Source organism: Leucopleurus acutus (assembly GCF_964270905.1).
Source record: "Leucopleurus acutus genome assembly, chromosome: 6".
NCBI classification, from domain to species: Eukaryota; Metazoa; Chordata; class Mammalia; order Artiodactyla; family Delphinidae; genus Leucopleurus; species Leucopleurus acutus.
In genome coordinates this window covers 48570705-48585781 of record NC_139149.1, presented here as the reverse complement: position 1 = coordinate 48585781, position 15077 = coordinate 48570705, and the positions used below count along the sequence as shown (strand labels likewise).

At 37.7% G+C, this 15077-nt stretch overlaps 1 protein-coding gene across 3 annotated transcripts in view; it reads right to left on the bottom strand.

The window, feature by feature from the left end:
- TANK (TRAF family member associated NFKB activator) overlaps positions 1 to 629 on the bottom strand; it is a 76842-nt gene extending 76213 nt beyond the window's left edge. For 2 of the 3 annotated variants that reach the window (XM_082841271.1, XM_082841272.1), the window contains exon 1: positions 557 to 629. The gene's annotated coding sequence lies outside the window, so the exon portion shown is untranslated. The remainder of the gene's footprint in view (positions 1 to 556) is intronic. The other variant, XM_082841275.1, reaches the window with a different exon arrangement.
- Between the last annotated feature and the right edge of the window lie 14448 nt (positions 630 to 15077).

Sequence of the window (15077 nt, the reverse complement as noted above, 5' to 3'; positions counted from 1 at the left end):
GTTACCCAACTTCTCATTGACAAGGCTATGATAACACCCCACAGGAAAGCTGAGAGAGAAACTGTGCAATAATCTTGGGGAAAAAACAACAGAAAGAACCGACGAAGTTTTCGGAAGAGTAACACGATAGTACTAGCTTCTGCAAGGCAGCCCGCGTCCTCAAAGGAGGCTGGGACCTCCAGGCGGGGTCCACTGCTCACCCTGATATCGCAAGGCCTGCCTCCCCGGTGGCTAGCCAAGAAGTCAAGTCACCGAGAGCAGCCGACGCGGAGTCGGGCAGGATCCCTCCCCTGCTGCCGTCGCAGCGGGGTCCGTCGTTGCTGCGCTAACGTCGCGGGCCCGGAAAGCCCCTCCCTGGTCCGCTCAGGGATGGGGACCCAGGTGGTTTCTCTCGCACTAAGTCCCTCCCCACTCTGAGAACTGGTTGTCTCTGCAGCTCCTCGGCTTCTCTCCCTGCGGCGCCCATACGGCCAGCGTCGCTCACACACACAAGTTCTCTGTCGCCGTGCCCGACGGCTTCGGACACACCAACTAGCTCACGAAGTTTCTTACTCACAGTTCAGGGCTTCCGCGCCTCTCTCTCACACCTCGGGTCGCCGGCGCCCGGCGGAGTGACTCCAACCGGAAGTTGTTTTCCGTTCCAGTTCAGAGGGCAGCGCCTGCGCGCGGAGCATTAACCCTTCACCCTCTACCACTCCGGGCCTGGCCTCTCCGGCCCCGCCCCTCCCCGCCCCGCCCACTCTCGCCCCTCATCCAAGCCAAGCCCCGCTCATCCAAGCCCCGCCCAGCGCAGCCCCGCCCCTCCTCGCAGGGAAAACCACAGCCACGGAAAGGCATACAATGTCAAGTTTAAAGGTCACCTGAGTGTGTTGGCTAGCTTTTTTGCCAAACAACAAATAACAGGGTCTAGCATCACCCAGTGTGTGAGCTGAGAATCACCTGAGAATTACGCAAGAATCACCTGAGAGGCTTGTTAAAGACGTAGATTCACCCCTAGAGATTCCCAGAGTTCAGAGCAACTGGGGTGAAGCCCAGGAACCCGAATTTTCAACATATCCCTATATGAATGTGATTAAGGTGATTAAACTCCACACTCTGAGAAAAATTACACACACACACACACATACACACACACACACACACATTTGGTTTTCCCCCAACTAGTAACACCTTTCATTAAAAGTACTTGCTAAAGTTGAATGATTGCTACATGCAAGTAGACCTTTAACATTTCCCATGACTTACGATTCCCCATTATTCCGTTTCCTAACCATGCTTGAATATTCTCCAAGATAGAAAGTTTAGACAGATAACTCAAGAAAAGTTTTAGCTCGAATACCTACTACCTCAGGCAAGTTGCTTAACCTATTGAACATTGATACTCTAAAATCTGACAAATGACAATGATAACCTACATCACTGGATGGATGGTTGCAGAATCAATCCATAATGTAAGCAAAAGTCGTGGTAAAGTTCAGAATGCTCTGTAAATGAAAGGTGTTGTCTGGAATCACTCATGTCATGCTGGCTCCTTCCCACCACCAAGGTCATCCCGAGGACTCCTTTCAGGAAAAGAGCAGTCAAATCCACAGCACATGTGGAAGCTTCCTGAGAGCACTGAAGGCTGGGACTCTCTACATGGACTGGAGCATAACTGTTCTGGGTGAATGCATGTAGCACTTTCAGAAGCTTCCATGGTGATGACCTACTATTTATTTAATTAAACATTATTTTTAAAACTCACTATTTTTGCATATATCTGACAAGGGTTAATGGTGTTTGAAAAAGACTTTATCACCAAGCACAAGCATACTAAGGGTGCTGAAATAGTGATTTCATAGTAAAGATTAAAATGACCATGAGTACTGTATATTGTTGTCAGGCAGAGCCTGCTCTAGAGCATAGCTCTGTATCCATAGACTTGATGAAATTTCCAAAGTTGAGAACACTCCTGAACACTCCTGTAACACTCCTGTCCTAGTGGTCTTGGCTAAGCCATACCTTGACAGGTCTTCAGTCCATCCAAGAATCTTTATTCATCCTGAAAGTTGCAAGGCTAGCCCTGGAATCTTGAGCTCCTTTTTTCTAGTCATGCTGTCCCATATAACTTAGAAGCTACTATCTCCCAGGGGAGTCCAGGATCTTGCTCCTCCTAGGATAGTATCTTTTCTCTGTTAGAGCAGAAGGATGGGGTTCTGACTGCCTCAGTTTCTCCCTACATTTCTGAATCATGGATGTTTATACTTCTTTCCTTAGGCCAGTAAGTCCAAGAATTTAAAAACTTGCCAAATTGCAGTGTATTCTACTTGGTTAACTTGAATATTGGGCTTATTTTTTAAAGTCAAAGCCAAAACATAATTTAAAAACCTTTTTAAAAAAAAACAACAGAAACTTCTTGTGTATAGCATTATGACCAGTTGAACAGTTTTCTTGTAATAAGTAATTGAGTTAAACATGACAGTACAGCACATTTTAAAAAAGAATTTTTAAGAGTAATTTTAAGTTCACGGTAAATGTGAGAGGAAGATACAGAGATTTACCACATACTCCCTACCCTGAAACATGCATAAGACTGTTTCATCATCAACACTTCCCATCAGGGTGATACGTTTGTCACAATTGATGAACCTACATTGACATACTATTATCATTCAAAGTCCATAGTTTCCATTAGGGTTCACTCTTGGTGTTGTACATTTGATGGGTGTGGACAGAAGCATAATGCCATGTATCTATCATTACAGTATTATACTACAGTATACTGGAGGATACTAGTATACTCTATACACTCTGACATGTATCCATCATTATAGTATCATACTATACAAGAATAATTTCATTGCCCTAAAAATCTTCTATGATCCACCTATTCATCTCTCCCTCTCCCTAATCTCTGACAACCACTGGTCTTTTTACTGTCTCCATAGTTTTGCCTTTCCCAGATTGTCATATTGTTGGAATCATACAGTAGATAGCCTTTTCAGATTGGCTTCTTTCACTTAGTAATATGCATTTGAGTTTCTTCCATGCCTTTTCATGGCTTGATAGATCATTTCTTTTTAGCACTGAATAATATTCCATTGTCTGGATGTACCACAGTTTATTTATCCATTTGCCTACTGAAGGACACCTTGGTTGCTTCAACTTTTGGCAAGTTGAATAAAGCTGCTATAAACATTAGTGCACAGGTTTTTGTGTGCACATATTTTCAACTACTTTGGGTAAATACCAAGGAGCGTGATTGTTGGGCTGTAGAGCAAGAGTATATTTAGTTTTGTAACAAGCTGCCAAAGTGTCTTCCAAAGTGGCTGTACCATTTTGCATTCCCACCAGCAATGAATGGGAGTTGCTTTTGCTCCACATCCTCATCAGCATTTGGTGTTGTCAGTGTTCTGGCTTTTGACCATTCAAATAGGAGTGTAGTGGTATCTCATTGTGTTTTAATTTTCATTTCCCTGATGACATATAATGTGGAGCATCTATTCACATGGTTATTTGCAATCTGTATATCTTCTTTTGTGAACTATCTGTTAAGGTATTTGACCTATTTTAAAATTGGGTTGTTTGTTTTCTTATTGTTGAATTTTAAGAGTTCTTTTTATGTTTTGTATAACAGTCCTTTATCAGATGTATCTTTTGAAAATATTTTCTCCCAGTCTGTGGCTTGTCTTTTCATTCTTTTTACAGTGTCTTTTGCAGAGCGGAAAAATTTAATTTTAACAAAGTCTAACTTATCCAGCACTGCTTTTGAGCAAATTGAAGGAGCTACTTTGACTATTTCTAATTTAAATAGTAGAATTTAATAATACACTCAGAATCTAAAACTGAATTCATGAGCATTTTGAAATATGAAAGTGCTAAACACTTTAAATAAGGAAAGAAAAAATTAAACACACATTTCTTAACTATATATTTTTATCTCTTTCCACTCCCATGATGTTGTAGTCATGAAGAGAAGTGGCTGCATACTGCTCCAATGTCTGAAACATGCATAAATGCTGGGGTAAGTGGATGAGTTTGTGCTAAAACAGTGTCAAACATTTTCCTTTTTTTATAATGATGATGAATTTTTTAGAAATGACATATAATATGTTTTATTAAGGTTAGGAATTGAGTTGGGATATTCATTTGAGGAATAATTCTTTAAAACTGACATAATTTCACTCTAATTTTCCTTATATTATTATATACCTCAGGTTAACAAGTAGTACTGGAGGGTAGGGTGGAATGAAAATGAGAACTGCAGCTTTATTAAAACTATTTCAGGACCTGTTTTCAAAACTGCTTAATATTTTATTGAGAGTTCTGAATATAAATCTAGAAACAAGGAAAGCTGCCAGTATAAACACTTACTACAACTAACTTGGAATGCCAGGTATGCATCAATGGTCTTAGTCAAATCTTTGATGTGAAATATCACTATTAATAGAATCTGGTTGACTTCTGATTTACGATGACATCTGGACTAGCTGTTTTTGTCTCAGAGTCTCTGAATTAAATGCCTAATGAAAAATCAGAAAAATATGAGAACTCATAATAGCACCAAAAGGCAGGATTGATGACCAGACCCAGCGCATATGGCTGAGAGGCTGTGCCCTGTACAGGGCACTCGGCTGAAATAGGTGCTCACTCACTTGCCAAGCCTTGCTACCTTGGGCTTGAGTCTTCCAGAGTTGCTATAACCCTGCTGATAAGCATCCTACTGACAGAATTTGACAAGATTTTCCACCACTTGCAAGAACTGTAGGGCTGAAATGGACATGAGCTTTGTTGTTTGAAGGTGAGCAAACCTGTGACCCTGAAGGATAGTAAGAAAGCTATCTGCTTCTGCTTCATGTCACCTACTAGTGAATTGGACAGTAACCCCACTACTATGTGTTACCTTCAAGTACTATTTTACAACTTGTTGCCCCATTATCCCCCATTAGTATGTGTTTTTCTTATCTATTGATATTTTTGAGCTCTGGTTTGGAGTATACCAACATGATCCCAATGGGAGTGGACAGATGTGATACTCTGTATCTAAGGATATGTGAAGCAAATAATGGAAGGGCCTGGGCAGATAGAGCTGTGTGTTTGACTCTCTGGGAGTTTAGTTTTTCATACATGGCTCGTATCAAGGAAAAGACCAATGATTTTTTCCTGATTAACCAGGAATTCTCTTCTTCATATTAAAACAACCAGGCAATAAGGGTGAGGGATCTCTGCCTCAGGCCAGTATTCATAGTGACAAAGTTGGTAAATGTTAGCTTTAGGTCCAAAAGTTAGCTGTGAACTATGCATGTCTTTATGTCTCCCAGCTCAAGATCTGTGCTGAGGAGCTAGTAGAAATCAGGAAGATAATGAGAAGAACCAAATAAAATCCACACTTCTGGTTAGTAAGGGCTACACAAACCTTGGAATGAGTTTAATACAAGATATAATATACTTGTATTAATGAGTGTAATACAAGATAAAGCATCCCTTTGAAAAGACTGTGCTGCATAAAGGAAGAAGAGCAAAGTCCCCCCAAATCCTGAGAAAATGAACACTCTAGAAAATGGTTTGCCAGAAGCATAAGTAAGTGGAAAGAATCCAATTTGTATTTTCTGTGATACAAGAGTTGAAATCTAAGGCATGATATTGAGCTAAGACAAGAAGGGAGAAATAAAAACAAAGTTGGGTAAGTTAAGGCTGTAAGGACACAGAACATGCAACATCAAAATTCAAATATTATTTGAACATAATAAAAAATGGAATCCATACTGCAGAATGTTAAATCAATGATTAGAGAAAAAACTTGAAAAACTCTCTAAAAATGTGAATGGAAAGGAGAAATAGATGAAAACCATTAAATGTAATAGTGGAAAGATAGTGCTCCAACTTCTGAAAAAGAGATCCGAGTAAATGGAACAGAAATAGCAACTAAAGATATATCAGAATATATCCGAAGTAATACTTTGATATAAGACAATCAGAGATGAAAAGAACTCAGTGAGTTTTGAAATGTATTAATGAAAAGAGCCCAACATTTTGACCTATCCTGATAAAGATTGTAATGTTAAATTATGTATCCATTCATTTATTCAGGAACCATTTTGTGAGTGCTTGCTATATGCTAAAAGTTAGGGCTACAAAGATTACCAAGTCACAGTTCTACCTTAAAAGAACTTAGTGTCTATTGTGGATGATATACATACAAGAAACAGGCAATTGCTATACAATGTGGTATTACACCATAACAATAAGGGTAAGAATAGGGTACTCAAAAAACACATTGGAGAGGCCTTAGTCTAGTCATCAGGGGGTGAGAGAAAGCTTTCTGAATCTAAAGTATGGAAAAAATTCAATAAGAATACAGATTAAAAAATGAAACTATTTTCAAAGGAAGAAAAAAAATGAAAAATAAACTTAACTTCAACATTAAACTTCAGAAGCTGAATAGAATAACATGTACAGCAGCCTGAGAAAGATTTGACTTACAAAGTCTATACCCACTCAAATTATCATTTTCATAGGAAAGGAAAACTAAGACATTCTTAGATACCTTATAGTTCAGAGATATTTTATCTATGTCCTGAAATAACTGGACATACACTTCAGTTAGTCAGAAGGGAATCAAAGTGCAAAAACTAAGAAAGGTGAAATTCTGATATAAAAGAAATATCTGTAAATATTTGAAATAATTTAAATATTAGATTAGGTAAAAACTTGTTGCAAATATAATGAGAATATTAAAAGTAATCTTTAAGATATAAGGTCCAAGTATAAATAAATAGTTTAGTAATAATTTGTTCTAAACTTCCTGATTATAGCAACAAAAACTCAAGTGGGTAGAAGAGAGGTGGCCGGAAGGAGAAAGTTCTAATTTACTCATTTTCTTATCTTCTATATGTGAAAACAAGGAAATGATAGGCTCTCATTCTAACAATGATATTATAATTGAACATATATTATTTTAGATATTTTTAAAAAATATAAAGGTAAATAACTACAAGTAGAATTAAAAGCAAGTATACTCCAATAAAGCCATTAAAAATTATATGCTTATTGTTTATGTTTATGTTTTTGGCTGCACCTCATGGCTTGTGGGATCTTAGTTCCCCCACCAGGGATTGAATCCTGGCCCTTGGCAGTGAGAGCGAGGAGTCCTAACCATTGGACCACCATAGAATTCCCCATTTTTTCATGCTCCTCAATAGAGGAGAAAGAAAGGAAAACATTGCTCATGTAATGAAGATGTAAAACTCATCCAACAAGGTAACTCTTGTGAGCACTCCTCTGCAACATTGTTTTTGCATGCATATACTCTGTTCTCATTGTCAACTCTGTCCTCACTGTCACACTCTGACTCTATTGACACCCCTTGTTCAGGCCATCATCAAATTCATATTTACCACACAATCTCCTAACTATTCTCCTAACTTTTTCTCTTGTCAAATTCTAAATTTTATTATGTTCCTTTAGCACCTAAAGTCACTTTCTATTAACCTTAGAATAAAATCCAAACTCTAAACATAGTATGAGGTTTCTTCTTACTTCTCTAGACTCATATCCTGCCTCTTCCTCTGGCTTCTTTCAACACCTCAAATGCTCCGTGTTCTGTCTTTTTCAGGTGTTTGCTAGTGTGTTTTCCTCATACTAGAACATGTTTCCCTCACATTTTGCTTGGTCTATTAAGGCCTCAGCTGAATGGTCTGATTCAAGGCAGGGCCTCACTTGACTTCTCTTCCAGGTTAGAACTATGGGCTCCTATTTCACCCTGTCCTTTCCCCTTTATGACATGCCTCACACTTGAAATTCCAAGACACATATTTGGGTGTTTCTGAAGTTAGGATGGCTATTACAACTAATATTAAAGAAACTTGTAACACAGTCTGAGGCCTAGATGATCATTGCCCTCACAAAGGCAAACTCAAGCTGACATAGGCTAATGCAAGCAGGCTATAAATGAGAGTTCTCATTAAAATTGCCCCAGTCATATGTTGGTATTGTCATTTACTAACCATATGACCAACCCTGAGCTTCAGTTTCTTCTCCTGTCAAGTATAGATTATAATACTGGCCTCAAAAGTTGTGTGTGGGGCTTTCCTGGTGGCGCAGTGGTTGAGAGCCCGCCCGCCGGTGCAGGGGACACGGGTTTGTGCCCCGGTCTGGGAGGGTCCCACATGCCGCGGAGTGGCTGGGCCCGTGAGCCATGGCCGGTGGGCCTGCGCGTCTGGAGCCTGTGCTTCGCAACGGGAGAGGCCACAACAGTGAGAGGCCCGTGTACCACAAAAGAAAAAAAAAGTTTTGTGTGTATGTGTATGTGTACAGTGAGATAATATATGAACAGGGCCTGGATTATAGGAGGAACTCAATAAATATTAGCTAATACAGTTGACATTTGAACAATGAGAGAGTTGGGGCACCAACCCCCCTATGCAGTTGAAAATCCACATATAATGTTACAGTCAGCCCTCCATATCCATGGTTCTGTAACTGCAGATTCAACCAACTGCAGATCGTGTAGTACATGTTTATTGAAAAGAATCCACGTATTAGTGGACCCATGCAGTTCAAACCCATGTTGTATAGATAATATCTGTAACTTAAGTAGGTCGTTCTATATGCAGTTGATTTTTAATTTAAGTAAGTAGTCAGAATTATCATTTAAAGTGTCTTTAAAAGTTCACCCTAAGGAAGTGTAGAGATTGTACTTACTAGGAAAATCTCTTACTTTAAATCAATTGTCTTACATATGCCCAAAAAGCCAAAGGAAACTGTGGACCAAAAAAACCAAAGGAAATCAGAAAATGTTGTATGAACAAGACGACATTATCAATAAAGAGATAGAAATTGTAAAAAGGAACCAAATAGAAATTCTGGAGCTGAATAGTACAATAAGTGAAATGAAAAATTCACTAGAGAGGCAACAGATTTGAGCAGGCAGAAGACGTCAGTGAATGTGATTATAAGACAATTGAAACTATCTAGATAGAGGAAGAGAAAGGGAAAAAGAATAAAGAAAAGTGCATAGAGCCTAAGAGGCCTATGAAACATCATCTTGTAAGCCAAAATATGCATTATGGAAGTTCTGAAGGAGAGGTGAGAGAAAAGGAGCAGAAAATATATTTAAAGAAATAATGGTTGAAAACTTCCCAATTTGATGAAAGACTGAATCTGTACATTCAAGAAGTTCAGTGAACTCAAGTAGGCTAAACTCAGATTCACACTGAGACACATTATAATCAAACTGTTGAAAGCCAAATACAATGAGAGAATCTTGAAAGCAGCGGGAGAGAAGCAACTCTTTATTTACAAGGGATCCTCTGTAAGATTAGCAGCCAATTTCACTTTGGAATCATGGAGGCCAGAAGGCAGTGGGATGACATATTTAAAATGCTGGGGAAAAAAAAGAAATAGGTGCCAACCAAGAATTCTATATCCGGCAAAACCATTCTTCAAAAATGAAGGAGAAATTAAGACATTCTGAATTTATGAAAAACCCACAGCTAACATCATACTCAATGGTGAAAGACTGAAAGATTTTTCCCTAAGATCAGGAACAAGACAAGGGTGCTTTTTTTCACTACTGCTATTCAACATTGTCATGGTAGTTCTAGCAAGAGCAATTAAACAAGAAAAAGAAAAGGCCTCTAAATTAAAAAGGAAGAAGTAAAACTATATCTGCAAATGACATTATCCTACATGTAGAAAATCCCAAACAATCCACAGGAAAGCTACTAGAGCTAATAAATGAATTTAGCAAAGTTGCAGGATACAAGATCAACACTCAGAAATCAGTTGGTTTCAATATGTTATCAATGAACAATTCAAAAAGAAAATTAAGGAAACAACTTAATTTATAATAGCATCCAAAAGAATGAAATATCTAGGAATAAATTTAACCAAAGAGGCAAATGACTTGTACACTGAAAACTACAAAATATTGCTGAAAAAAATGAAAGAAGACCTAAATAAGGGAAGACATCCTGTGTTCATGAATTGGAAGAGTTAAAATTGTTAAAATGGCAATACTCCCCAAATGATCTACAGATTTAATGTAATCTGTATCAAAATTCCAATGACTTTTTTCAGAAATGAAAAAGCCAATCTTCAGTTTCATGTAGAATTGCAAGGAGCCCTAAATAACCAAGGAATATTGAAAAAATTAAAAGAGTTGGAGGACTCACAGTTCCCCATTTCAAAACTCATTACAAAGCTACAGTAATCAAAACAGTGTGATAAGAGCATAAAGATAGACATATAGATCACAGGAATAGAACGGAGAGTCCAGAAATAAACCCTTACATCTATGGCCAATTGATTTTGAGCAGAGTACAAAGACCATTTAATGGAGAAAGAATAGTCTTTTCAACAAATGATGTTGGAGCAACGGATATCCATAATGAAAATAACAAAACTGGACCCCTATCTCACATTATATACAAAAACTAACTCAAAGTGAAAAAGTAATCTAAATACAAGAGCTAAAACTATACAACTTAGAAAAGACGTAAATCATTGTGACCTTGAATTTGGCAATGGATTCTTAGGTATGATACCAAAATCATAAACAAAAAAATACAATCAAGAAAAAAATAAATTGGACTCTAAAAATTTTTGAAAATAAACTTTTGTGCATTGAAAGACATTATCAAAAGGCAATCTGTAGAATGGGAGAAAATGTTTGCAAATTATGTATTTCATAGGAGTCGTGTATCCAGAATATATAAAGAACTCTTTTATTATATTAGCCTAACAACAGAAGGACAACTCAATTAAAAAATGGGTAAAGGACTTGAAGACATTTTTCCAAGGAGACTATACAGTTGGCTAAAAAGCACATGAAAGGACGTTTGACATCATTAGTCATTAGGGTAATGCAAATCAAAACCGCAATGAGGTATCATGTAACATCCATTAGGATGACTATAATAATAATAACTTAAAAAACAGAAAGGGGACTTCCCTGGTTAAGAATCCGCCTGCCAATGCAGGGAACGTGGGTTTGATCCTTGGTCTGGGAAGATCCCACATGCTGTGGAGCAACTAAGCCTGTGCGCCACAACTACTGAGCTTGCGCTCTACAACCTGCGAGCCACAACTACTGAGCCCATGCATTGCAACTACTAAAGCCTGCACGCTCTAGGGCCCACCTGCCACAACTACTGAGCCTGTGTGCTGCAACTACTGAGCCCGCATGCTGCAACTACTGAAGCCCACGCGCCTAGAGCCTGTGCACCGTAGCAAGAGAAGCCACCACAATGAGAAGCCTGTGCACCGCAACGAAGAGTAGCCCCTGCTTGCCACAACTAGAGAAAAGCCTGCACATAGCAATGAAGACCCAACGTAGCCAAAAACAAAAAACAAAAAACAAAACAAAACAAAAACCCCAGAAAATTACAAGTGTTGGCAAGAATGTGGAGAAACTGGAACTTTCATGCATTGCTGGTGGGAATGTAAAATGGTTCAGTCATTGTGGAAAACAATTTGGCAGTTACTTAAAAAGTTAAACATAGGGCTTCCCTGGTGGCGCAGTGGTTGAGAGTCCACCTGCCGATGCAGGGGACATGGGTTCGTGCCCCGGTCTGGGAAGATCCCACATGCCGCGGAGCGGCTAGGCCCGTGAGCCATGGCCACTGAGCCTGCGCATCTGGAGCCTGTGCTCTGCAATGGGAGAGGCCACAACAGTGAGAGGCCCGCGTACCGCAAAAAAAAAAAAAAAAGGAAAGGAAAAAAAAAGTTAAACATAGAATTAGCCCACAATGTGACCCCACAATTCCACTGTGAGGTATATACTTAAAAGAATTAAAAATAGGTAATCATACAATGTAAATGCATGGTCATAGCAGCACTGTTTACAATAGCCAAAAAGTGAAAACAGCCCAACTATCCTGTCCATCAATAGATGAATGGATAAATAAATGGTGTATACATAGACAACAGAATATTACTTGGCCATAAAAGAAATGAAGTACTGACATATGCTACAACATGGATATATCTTGAAAATACTATGCTAAGTGAAAAAAAGCCAGACAGAAAAAGTCACAGGTTATATGATTTCACTTATGTGAAATATCCAGAATAGGTATATTCATATAGACAGGACACAGATTGGTGGTTGCCAGGGATTGAGGAGAGCAGGAAATGCAGAGCAACTGCTTAATGGGTAAAGGGTTTCCTTTTGGGAAAAATGTTTTGAAGCTAGATAGAAGTGGTGGTTGCACAACACTGTGAGTGGACTAAATACCACTAAATTGTTCACTTTATAATGTTTAACTTTGTTATGTGAATTTTACCTCAATTTTTGTAAAAGGAAAAAATAAGGAAATTTGAATAAACTATAAACTGAGTTAATAAAAATGTGTCAATATTGTTCCTCTATTGTCACAAATGTACCATACACTAATACGTTAATTACAGGGGAAACTGTTGGGGAGCAGGGGTGCGGGGGAAGAGGCAGGGTGGTACATGGGAACTCTCTGTAGTGTTTACTCATTTTTTCTCTAAATCTAAAACTGTTCGAAAAAAATAAAGTCTGTTAGGTAAAAAAAAAATCCAAAAAACAAGAAAAACCTTTATTGTTCTAAATAACTCTTGGATCAGAGAGGAAATAAAACTGCAGTTAGAAAAACATAAAATAATAATGAAATAATGTGAAAATGATATAAACGTGTAAGAACAGTTAAAATGGTACTCAGAAAATTCCTAGCCTTAAATACTTTCATTACAAAATAAGAAAGAAAAAAAATAAATGAACCAAGCAACCAAATCTAAAACTGAGGAAGGGAAAAGTAAAATAATCTAAAAGGAAGGAAAGGCAGTAAGAAAATAGTAATAAAGATAAAAGCAAAAACTATTTATTTAAAAAAGAGCTAACCATAAATGAGATACATCCAAGAGATTAACCCTTTGACATGTCCAATCAGGAAAAAAAGAGAGAGAAAACATAACAAAAAGGGCTATCCATATGGTTATGGAGATGGTAAAAATTACAATACCATGTATACCAATACATTTGAAAATTTTGATAAAATTTTATTTATAAACAACAAATAACCTAAACTGTGCGAAAAAATGGCATAAAACCTGAATAGATCAATAACAATAGAAAACGTTGAAAAGCTTTTAAAGAATTACTTCCAAAAGTGCGTGTCAGGGACAGAGTGCTAAGATATGCTCTTTAAACATTTCAAGGAGCCGATAAGTCCCACGAAATTTTTTTAGAACATGGAGAGTTTTGGTATTTTTATCAGAAAATACAAATACAGATGAATTTCACTTATGAATAGGAATGCAAAAATTCTCATTAATTCTTTTTCAGTATGTATTTTCTTAATATAAATCGGTGTAAGATAAATCAATTTGGACACACATTTTGCACACCACTGTTGGTTGTAACTGAATTGTGGTCTGCAGCTAGCAGTGTTAAAATAGGGAGAAAGATTTTTGCACAATGTGTAGGAACAGCTGCTTTGTCTGAGTGTTGGTTGCTCTGCCTTGATAGGGTTCCTTGGCTATGCCACATTGTTTTCATTCTTTTCTGTTAATTTGAGTTGTGAACTGAATTGTGAAGCCAAAATAATAGGGGAGAGGCGTTTAAGCATGTGGATTGAAGAGAAAATGAGGAAATGTGTAGGTTTGGTTTGCTTCGATCAACCAATTTATTATCTTAACCAGGGCAATAACAAAATATACTTCATAATTATAAACCTACTTTTATTACCGAGGGATGATTTTTAACAACATGTAATTTTTTAAAAATACAATTACTCTATTGTGTCACAACAGGGCACTATATAGTTTAAAGTAGAAAAACCATACAGCTGTCTCTGATGATATCAAAAAGACAATGAATATAGTTTACCATGAAGTCTTGATACACTTTTAGCAAACTAAGGTTAGAAGCATATTTGGTAGTTATTTGGTCTTTATGATTAATGTGTTTATCTCAAACCAACAGCCTACGTCATTCTTAATGTTAACCACTAGGGAAATTCCCACTGAGCTGAGAACATGATGAGGTTGGCTGCAATCTCCTCTGTTATTAAACACTGTTCTAGAAGTTCTGGCCAATGTCACCACCAGAAGAAAAAAAGAAGACAAAAAGTAAATTCTTCCTATCTAGGCTTTGCATGTGAATTACCTAAAGTAATTTAGAATAATTTAGAAATAAATAAAATATCAATATAATGACTGGATGCAAGATAAAATTATGTTATCAAGAACTTTCCTAGATGTCAGCAGTAATTAGTTAGAAAATATAGTGGAAATAATACCCCTATCAAGATAGCATCCCTATGACACACATGAAGAAGATAAAATATATTGGAATACATTTTATAATAAACAAACAACCTATGTTTCCTGAGGCCTTAACACATGGAGAGAAAGAATGTTTGCAGACAGTAAGGTTCTCTCCTGTAAGGATAATTATTTTCTTCAAATTAGTGCATAAGTTTCATGAAGTTCCAACCAGCTCTTTTGGGGAGGAATTTAACATATTTATTTTAAATCTTCCAGTTGGCCATCTCTTTCATTGTCATAAGTGTTTAAGAGAAATAATTGGATGTTTCTCTAGTTGGCTGCTAGCAGGAACTTCAGTCAGGTTAGACCTGGTATACAGCCATAGGTCCCCCCTTCTGCATGGAGGCAGACTAATGTGTGCACCTGTGCCCAGGTGGAAGTGAGCCCTGGAGGGAGTGAGGAGATGGGGTGGGCAAGTGAGGACAAGGAAGACCTAGGAATGAATTCTAAGCTTCTATGAATGACTTGGCTTCTCTGTGATCTTGGCCAAGTATTGTCATTTTCCCCCCATCCGTTTGCAGTTTAGATAAGATAACTCAAAATACTTTTTCAGTATTGTAAGAAGGCAGGGCAGTGGTAACAGAGAGCCATGGAAAAAGAAATGATGTGGATTTATGGTTAAGCTCTGGCTCTACCACTTACTAGCTGGGAGATCCTGTGACCATTTCCCTGTAGCAGACACTCAATAATGGCAGCTATTAATATAACAATAGTAATGATCCTTGAGTTTTAATCTTTTTGAACTATCTACTTATTCTTGAGAATATACTATACTATCTTTAATATTCATTTTTTTGTGAAAA